Genomic DNA, 10015 nt, shown 5'->3' on the forward strand with positions numbered 1-10015 from the left:
CTTTATTGGTCAGAGTATTGAGTACAGGAGTTGGGAGGTCATGTTGCGGCTGTACAGGACATTGGTTAGGCCACTGTTGGAATATTGCGTGCAATTCTGTTCTCCTTCCTTTCAGAAGGATGTTGTGAAACTTGAAAGGGTTCAGAAAAGATTTACAAGGATGTTGCCAGGATTGGAGGATTTGAGCTATAGGGAGAGGCTGAACAGGCTGCGGCTGTTTTCCCTGGAGCATCGGAGGCTCAGGGGTGACCTTATACAAAATTATGAGGGGCATGTATAGGGTAAATAGGTAAAGTCTTTTCCCTGGGGTGGGGGAGTCCAGAACTAGAGGGCATAGGTTTAGGGTGAGAGGGGAAAGATATAAAAGAGACCTATGGGACAACTTTTTCACACAGAGGGTGGTACGTGTATGGAATGAGCTGCCAGAGGAAGTGGTGGAGGCTGGTACATTTGCAACAGTTAAGAGGCATTTGGATGTGTATATGAATAGGAAGGGTTTGGAGGGACATGGGCCGGGGGCTGGCAGGTGGGACTAGATTGGGTTGGGATATCTGGTCGGCATGGACAGGTTAGATCGAGCGGTCTGTTTCCATGCTGTACATCTCTATGTCTCTATGGCTTTATGAATGCAATTGAATCTGTTGAATCTGGTCCAAGGCATGATGTCCTTGAATAAAGCATCAAACCTTAGATCCAGCTATTCCCCGAGATCACCAGGAGATGCCTGGAGAGCTATCCACTGGGAAGGAATTGCACTGCCCTGGAAACAATGAGGAAGGAGTCTGGGAGCTGTCTGACCACTGGCAATGGGTGAAGCCCTCATCCCTATTTATGGAGCCTAAAATGTGCAACAAGTGTTCCAACTTCCTTCTCAGATCAAACTAAGCCTATTTGATGCATCCAAGAGATTTCTGCAGAACAGGTTTGAAATCAGCCAGTCTGACCAGGGTCCAGACAGAGCCAAGCATTAGCAAAATAATTGATTTCCTCACTCTGCACTTGCATAGAATTCAGAAACATATCACAATTGAAGGTTAGTGAATTAGTGATTTTTTAAAAAAGGGATCCTATTGACCATCCTGGGAGGTACACCCAACATTTTGAGGCTGGTTTTAGGAGGATAATACAAGATGGACTTTGTTTCACAAGTGAAGCCCTTTCACCTGCCTATCAGCAGCCTCTGAAGTGACATACATAAAGCAAGAGGGACATGCACTCTAACATAAGGGTTCTCACACCTTATTAGTCTGACCTGGGCCCTACCATCTGAAGAAGATAAAGAATTTCTGGGGGAGGAAAAGAAATGAATGAATCAATGAATCAGATTCATGAACAATTCATTACTAATTTTGGAACAGATTCAGAAAATTGTGAGAAATATCCCACATGAATTTAGGGATGAATATTTTACTAACACTCCCTCCGTCAGCTTAGAGTCATACAATCATAGAGATGTATAGCACAGAAACAGACCCTTCGATTCGACTTGTCCATGCCGACTAGATATCCTAACCTAATCTCGTCCCATTTCCCAGCACTTGGCCCATATCCCCCTAAACCCTTCCTATTCATATACCCATTCAGATGCCTTTTTAAATGTTGTAATTGTACTAGCCTCCAGCAGCTCATTCCATACACGCCCCATCCTCTGTGTGAAAAAGTTGCTAATTAGATCCCTTTTAAATTCTTCCCGTCTCACCTTAAACCTTTAGTTCTGCACTCCCTCACCCCAGGGAATAAGTTTTATTTACATTTGAGTGGGTAAGAACATTAGAAGACAAACGCAGGTAATGCAGACTCAGACATACATTCACACTTCAAAACACACTGTTCACATGAACACTCACAGATACATAACATAGATACAGAAACACAGATACACACATAGACATACACAAAGACCCACATAGACATGCACTCAGACATACATCACATGGACATACATTTATACAGGCACACAGAGATATCCACAGACATAGACACACAGAGGCACGCACAGATATATATAGACACAGAGACACAAAAATACACACATATAGACACACAAACAGTTATGCAACATTCGCTCACACTGTCTCACACTATCATAGACACACACTTATAGAAACACACATTCACACTGCCTCAGACACACTCCCACACTGAAACTCACTCTCACATTGACACACATTCTCTCACACTAACAGTCAGAGAATCATACAGTGATATATCACAGAACTGGATCCTTTGGACCAACTTGTCAATGCTGACCAGTTTCCTGAACTGAATCAGTCCCATTTGCCTGTGTTTGACCCATATCCCTCTAAACCTTTTCTATCTAGGTATCTGTCCAAACCTCTTTTAAATGTTGTAATTGCACCAGCCTCCACCAGTTCCTCAAACCTCTTTTAAATGTTGTAATTGCACCAGCCTCCACCAGTTCCTCAGGCAGCTCATTCCATACATGCACCACCCTCTACTTGAAAACGTTGCCCCTTAAGTCCCTTTTAAATCTTTCCCCTCTCACTTTAAACCTTTGCCCTCTGGTTTTGGACTCCCCGCTGCTGGGAAAAAGAACTTAGCTATTTACCCTATTCAAGACCCTCATGATTTTATAAACCTCTATAAGGTCAATCTTCAGCTCCCTATGCTCCAGCAAAAAAAATTCCCAGTCAATTCAGCCGCTCCTTATAACTCAAATCTTGCAGATTTACTTTCACAGTGAGACACAATGATATCATTCACAGTGACACACACACTTTCTCTCACATTGACAACACACACTCTCACAGTGACACACACAATGACACTAATGATGACACACACACTTTCTCTCTCACACAGTGACACTAATGATGACACATGCACTTTTTCTCTCTCACAAACACTCTCACAGTGACACACACATAGTGACACTAATGGTGACACACACTTTTTCTCTCACACACACACTCTCACAGTGACACTAATGGTGACACACACTTTTTCTCTCTCAAACACACTCTCACAGTGACACACACACACAGTGACACTAATGGTGACACACACTTTCTCTCTCACACACACACTCTCACAGTGACACACACAGTGACACTAATGATGACACACACTTTTTTCTCACACACTCTCACAGTGACGCTCACAGTGACACTAATGATGACACACACACTTTTTCTCATGCACACACTCTCACAGTGACGCACACACAGTGACGCTAATGATGACACACACTTTTTCTCTCTCACACACACTCTCTCAGTGACACACACATAATAAAACTCATGCTGACACACAGTTTCTCTCTCACACACATTCTTACAGTGACACACACACAATAACACTCATGCTGGCACACATACACTTTCTCTCTCACACACACTCACAGTGACACACACACAATAAGACTCATGCTGACACACACTTTTTCTCTCACACACACACTATCACAGTGACACACACGTAACACTCACGCTGACACAGTTTCTCTCTCTCACACACACTCTCACAGTGACACACACAGTAACACTCAGGCTGACACACACACTCTCACAGTGACACACACAGTAACACTCATGCTGACACACACACTTTCTCTCTCACACACACTCTCACAGTGACACACACAGTAACACTCAGGCTGACACACACACTCTCACAGTGACACACACAGTCACACTTATGCTGACACACACACTCAGTCTGACACACACACTCTCACAGTGACACACACAGTAACACTCATGCTGACACACACACACTTTCTCTCACACACATAAGGCGGCCCTAACATCCCTGCTCCTGCCAGCTAATTATTGCCCTGAGCGTCTTTTCAATCTCTCAGTCCCCCAACCTCTCCAGCGAGGAGAAGCTTGTTGCCTTGGCCTGATAAAGCACCTCTCATGCCTTAACTCTCACCTCCCTGTCAGCTCTGAAACAACCTGACAACTCCCACCCTCCTAGGGAAGGGTGGCTGACAGAGACCAGTCAGGGGTTCCGATAGAAAAAGCTCAAGCCATCACTTAATTTTCAGAGATCATTTCCTCACTAACCGGAATGAACCGAGATTCAAAGCTACACTGATTGCTTCCCTTCACCCCTTCTGTCAAAACTTGCTGGTCCTTAAACACACACACAGACATGCAGACACAGACACATACACACATTGATGCACACACACACATACACAGACATACAGATACATATACACACATACACACTCAGACATGCACACAGATAAACATACAGACACACATACACAGATACACTCATACATACAGGTACGCATAGACACACACAAATACACACACAGACACACGTATACATGTATACATGCAGACACACATATACATACACAAAAACAGACATACACACAGACTCAGATACAGACACACAAGCACACACACACAGGCACAATCCAGCATCTACAGCAAAAAATCAGACATGCCTGAGGGCTGCATTGAATTAGGAAGCAGAGACTTTAATGAACCAGGCTGCAGCTATGAAGACTGTTTGTGACACAAGGGCATAATGCGAGGCTGCATCTACAAGAAATGAAGTCCTGGATCTGACTGGAAGCAAATGAGTAAAACGCTTTTATTAAATCCCTATGTCCCATTTATTGATACAATATTTGTCAGTTGTTCATGTATTTCTATCTCTGTAAGACCCCATCCCCCACAATAATCCCCTCCTTTGAAAACTCATGTACTTAAGACATCACAGAATGACTTTGGCGACAGCGAGGACTGAGCCATTTCCCTGGAGCAGGAGGGAGCACTGTTGGTCACACCGAGTGCACTCGGCTCAGATCCTGCGACTTTTCTCGATAGCATTTTCTGGTTTTTAATTTTTTTTAAAAAAGAAACTCGACTTCGGCACGACACGATTTTTGCTTTCTATTATTTGAAATGACTGGAGGAAGAAACAAGATAAAAGACTTTAATATTGGCGAGCCAGAAGGAGCCTCCCGTAAGAAACGCATCGAGTCTGAGAGGGGAGTCAGAGGGAACAAGGGGCAGTGGTAGCTGGTGGTGAACTTGCTGAGGTTGGGGAGGTGGGGGTGGGGGTGGGGGTAGGAATTTAAAACAAAACACCCTCATTTTCAGTGTGGGGGGGAGGGTGTTGTTTGAAAAAGCATGGGCACCTCGCCACACATATGGTCAGAGCAATGAGTTATTGACTGAGTGGTGATGAGTTGTCTTCACTCCAAGCAAGGGCTGTTGAGTCTGGGGGAGCCCCGTTACTGGAGGGAGGATGCCGACCCCAGTGAGCTCCTGGGAACGAATGGAAGGGTATGCGGCCGCTGCCGAGTGAACCATTTCCCCCATTCCCACCCCCACCCCTTTTACTGATCCGAGTGAAACCAGCGAGGGTAGACTGCGTCAGGACTGCAGTGTGTCTGTGTGTGTGTTTTAGCTGCTCCCTCTCCCCGCCCCCACCCGAGAGAGACTGGGAGCTGAGCGCTGTGTGAAGCTCAGCACTGCTACGCGCCCTCACAGATTTATATGCAACCTCCGGTCTCGCACTCATACACACCCACAGGCACATGGACACTCCCATACTCTGTATACTCCCAGATTCATGCATACTCTCAGATACATTTACACTTCCAGAGCCACACACAATTCCAGACCCATGCACACTCAGTCTCATATACTGTACAGCCCCCGGCCCGCAAACGCCTGCAGACTCATATACACTCCCAGACACATACATTCTCAAACTCAAATACATTCCCAGACTCATACACACTTTCAGACTCATAGACAATCCTAGATTCATATACACTCGCAAAATTACATACATTCCCAGACCCATGCATACTTTCAGATCAGCATAACACCCTGATACATACACACGTTCAGATTCACACTACCAGACTCATGCACACTCTGAGACACATACACAAACCCATATACACTGTCAGACTCATATACATCCACAAACTCTTATACACCCACATATACACTCCCAGATTTATTTACATCCATCAATTCATGTATACTCGCAAACATCCATTCACTACCACACTCATACACCCCTGCAGACTTTGAGACTCAATCACACACAAATGAACGCATACTCTCAATCCATCTAACGTCCCAGGCTCATTCTCAGAAGTATATATATCTTGCAGACTTAAACTCATCCCCCAAACACATGTACATTCGCGGACCCATATAAACTCCTCGATACATATGCTCTCCCAGTCTCATATACTCCTAAAGACCTACACTCACTTCCAACAAACTCCCAGATTCATGCACAATCACATACTCATACACACCCCTAGAATTATCTTAGTTCGTCCACATATCATACATGTGTACACCAGCGCATGCAGCTTCACTTACACACATAGATCTACACGCTATATGTTCTCACTCACAAACGTGTATTCACGAATATCTAGTGGTATATTCACACACAATTTCACAGATACATTATGACACACTGTCGCACAGACTTGCACAGGTGGGCATGCATGTTGTATTCTGTTTGAAATTCTCTTCATTTCTGACAAAAGCCCTTTGACATTTATGACACACAACGCTCCTTCCTGATGCTCTTCCAAATGTACGCCATCGCACATTCTTACGTTTACACACTCCATTTCCTTTTAATTCACTCACACACTCGCTGGCATGCTAGTATTTCTCAGCAACCGCTCCCTTTCCCTCTCGCTCTCTCTCTCGCTCTCAGATTGCGTTTAATTGCCTTTTCTGCATGAACGCTCTCATCTATCCTCTTGCCGTATTATCACCTTTCAATGTCTGTTCTCTTCTTATTTGTCAGCTGCCCACTTTTGATTTTTTTCCGACAGTATCTCGACCACAATGTTAGTATTTAGACTTACCTTACAAGATGAAGCGTCCGCAAAAGGGAGTGAAGCTTGCGTGAAATTTCATCGAATTACGAACCAGTCGAAAGGCCACTTGGCGGACAATAAGGAGACGCGGTTTCACTTTAAGTGAGCGGTGACATAGGGGTGACATATAGCCACAGGCTTCGACTGTATAATGCCGTTTCACCCTCACATAAATGCTGCTTCTACACGCAAGTCGCTCCAATCTGTTCTGGGTTAGCGCCGATCCCCGTGCATGTCGCGGGTATTGACACCGCTCTCCTTGGGCGTCCCGGTCAATTTAGGATCATTCTAGGCCCCTGGCCGAGCCCGGAATCGTATCATTCACCCAGAAACGGAACAGGAGTTCAAAAAAATAGGTAGCCTGCCCGTGCGTGTGTGTGTGTGTGTGTGCAGCCGTAAGTTACAATCAACGGGAGCCACAAACAATACCACGGACACGGCTACAGCTCGAAATTTCGTCGATTGTACAAATAAAAACCCCAGAGAGAACAAGATGTTTCATCGCAACGATAATGGCTGGCAAACAGCGACTGAACCGACCCAGGTAGAGCGACAGCGATCAGGACCGCGGACAGCAGCCCAATGGCGAACACCGCGAGATCAGCACCATGGACAGCGACATCACCCTGGGCACGCCATAGACACTGGGGGCAGGACAGCTGGCCGGGTGCCGACTGCGACAGGTCCTGGAAAAGCGCTGCATGAGCGTCGTCAGTCAAACGGAGTGGCTCCTACCGCCAGCTCTTTTGAGTCTTACCAGGATCTTCCAGTCAAATAACAGCCCTAAATAAAGCCGAGAGCGACGGAGGGGGAGGTGATTCCTGATAGCCTGCTAGATCACGCTGTATTTAGAGCTCCCAGCGCGAATGGATTGATGTCGCTTTCCTCGCCTGAAAATCGGAGATTAATAGCTGATTGTTATGGGTGCTGTTTGGCCTTTGCTTGACAGGCTATTCCCAGCTGTTAGAGTGCCCGGGATCTTCTCAAATCTGTCAGTGTTCCAATCTCATCACAGCTCCGCATGTTGTTAATGAATGCCTTGTGTTTAATTATAAATCAAATGACTATAACACATAGAGCATGAAATCCAACCTTACAAATGTGAAAAAATAACAAAATCGCAGTAAGATTTTGTATGTTTGCCCCAGTACAGAGACAGCCATATGCTTACAATTCTAATTAAATTCAAACAGAACACCACTGCCATTTAAAACAATCTAAACAGTAACCTGTCTTCAGGTTCATCCCCCTAACTGGAAAGCATCTGAATCATAAACCAGACAGACCACTTAATTGGCCTCTGGTCTTGTGCCAAATTACTATCCCTGATCCCAGGGCAGGCAAAAGTAGAAATCCTGGACCACCCCCCATCTCTCCACATTAATGACAGATAAATGAGGCCAACTTCCCTGCTCCTTGTCTGTGTTTATCATTCATTGATGAAACAATGCCTCTGGATGTCAGATGAATGCAAACCTTGACTCAGGTATCCCAGTTTGGGCCCATTAGTCCTTTGACATTGTCAAGGATAACTCTTGACTAATGGAGCCCTCTAACCAGGCTGCCGGAGGTGACTTGGTAACTGGGGCCCAGAGGGAAATAACAGTTCCAGGAAAGGAGATGAGCTAATGATATACAAATAAATTTGAATCAAATCCTGAAATTAAATATTCAGATAATTTAAACGTGCTAAGAAAGAGTGAATCATTCTGATCAGCAGGTGAAGGACTGGGTGGAGAGGAGGGTGTGTTCAGCGTGTGTGTGTTTCAGTATAGCTGAAAAAAGCCATACATTATGGAAGCTTTACATCAGAGCAATTTGCAAGAAATATCAAAATGAAGAGTAAACAGCATTACTTGCATTTTAAATGTTGTTTTCTCTTTCTATTGGTAATCTTGTGAATTGTGCTGATGACAAATTTCCACAAAATGTGTTATTTTCAACTTCAATTTCTGTACTTTTTAAAATTTATTCATGGGATGCAAGCATCACTGGATGATCCAGCATTTATTGCCCATTCCTAAATGCCCTGGAGAAGATGGATACCTTCTTGAACCACTATAATCCATGCCTTGTAGGTGTACCCACACCGCTGTTAGAGGGGGGTTTCCAGGATTTTGACCTGGAACAATGAAGCAATAGTGACACATTTCCAAGCTGGGATGGTGAGTAGTTTTCAGGGTGGCACATCCATGTTAAGCCTACCTGCTCCAGGTTGACTGCATTCTTTTCCTCTATTTCCTTTTCATTTCTTTTTTGCTTTTTCTTAATTTTTCTGACAAGATACCTCAAAATGGTGCTGGATTGTGGCGACAGAACACTTTTCATTGGATCTCGGTAGGTATGACAACAAATCATTCATTTATTCCATTCTTCTCCTTCTAGTGTAGAGGGCACAGATTTAATTTTTTCTGTCGAAGGAGCCTTGGTGAGATGCTGCAAAGCATTTAGCAACACTATGAGCAGAACCATTCAGTTCTATTTTACTGGAGGTCCCATGCATTAAAATAATTCTGGAGACCGGAAACAGAAAAGTCCTTCCAGTTGAAGTCGAATAGTTAAAGGAATTGAACTATCTGTACAGAATCCCAAGAAGGAGATGGAAGCACCAACAAGAGGGTGGGGAAAGAATGGTCCTTTTTTTAAAAAAAGTTGTCAACTCCAGTTGAAAATAAAGCTGGTAGTCTCATGTTACCACACTGTCCCAGGTAAACTCGGCACTGGGGTGATGGACCATGTTGTTAACTGGCCCGCTGGTTTTATGTTTTGTTTATTTTTCACTACCATCAAGCCATTTCAGTGGACATGACTAGCTCACTAAAATTGCAACAGCCGGTAATCCAGATCCATTGACTGCATCTTGTAGCAATCCAGAAATGTGTCCTCAAACTTGTTCTTCAAATTAGTTAGACCATGCATCTTCAATCCATTTGATCTTTTTTAGCCCATATCATTTGACAGTCTTACCATCATCTTACCCAAAATCTTGAAATTGTACAAATACAACAAATGTTATGTTCTTACCATTGCCCTTGTTGGTAATGTCACACATCAACATCTGTGAAAAATTATTGAGACTTGATGAGAAAATAAAAACCTCAGGCATATTAAATTGAACAGAAGTGCCCATAAATATATTTAAATAGGAAAATTGCTGGGTTTAGATAA

General features: G+C 44.1%; 1 protein-coding gene across 2 annotated transcripts in view; it reads right to left on the minus strand.

Moving 5' to 3' along the window:
- Positions 1 to 9397, minus strand: part of fbxl16 (F-box and leucine-rich repeat protein 16) — a 164774-nt gene extending 155377 nt beyond the window's left edge. The window contains exon 1 of one of the 2 annotated variants that reach the window (XM_043712052.1): positions 9053 to 9397. The gene's annotated coding sequence lies outside the window, so the exon portion shown is untranslated. Of the gene's footprint in view, positions 1 to 6835; positions 7791 to 9052 lie in introns of those variants that run through there. The other variant, XM_043712050.1, reaches the window with a different exon arrangement.
- Positions 9398 to 10015: the final 618 nt, after the last annotated feature.

This window comes from Chiloscyllium plagiosum, chromosome 21, assembly GCF_004010195.1.
Source record: "Chiloscyllium plagiosum isolate BGI_BamShark_2017 chromosome 21, ASM401019v2, whole genome shotgun sequence".
In the NCBI taxonomy this organism is placed as follows: domain Eukaryota; kingdom Metazoa; phylum Chordata; class Chondrichthyes; order Orectolobiformes; family Hemiscylliidae; genus Chiloscyllium; species Chiloscyllium plagiosum.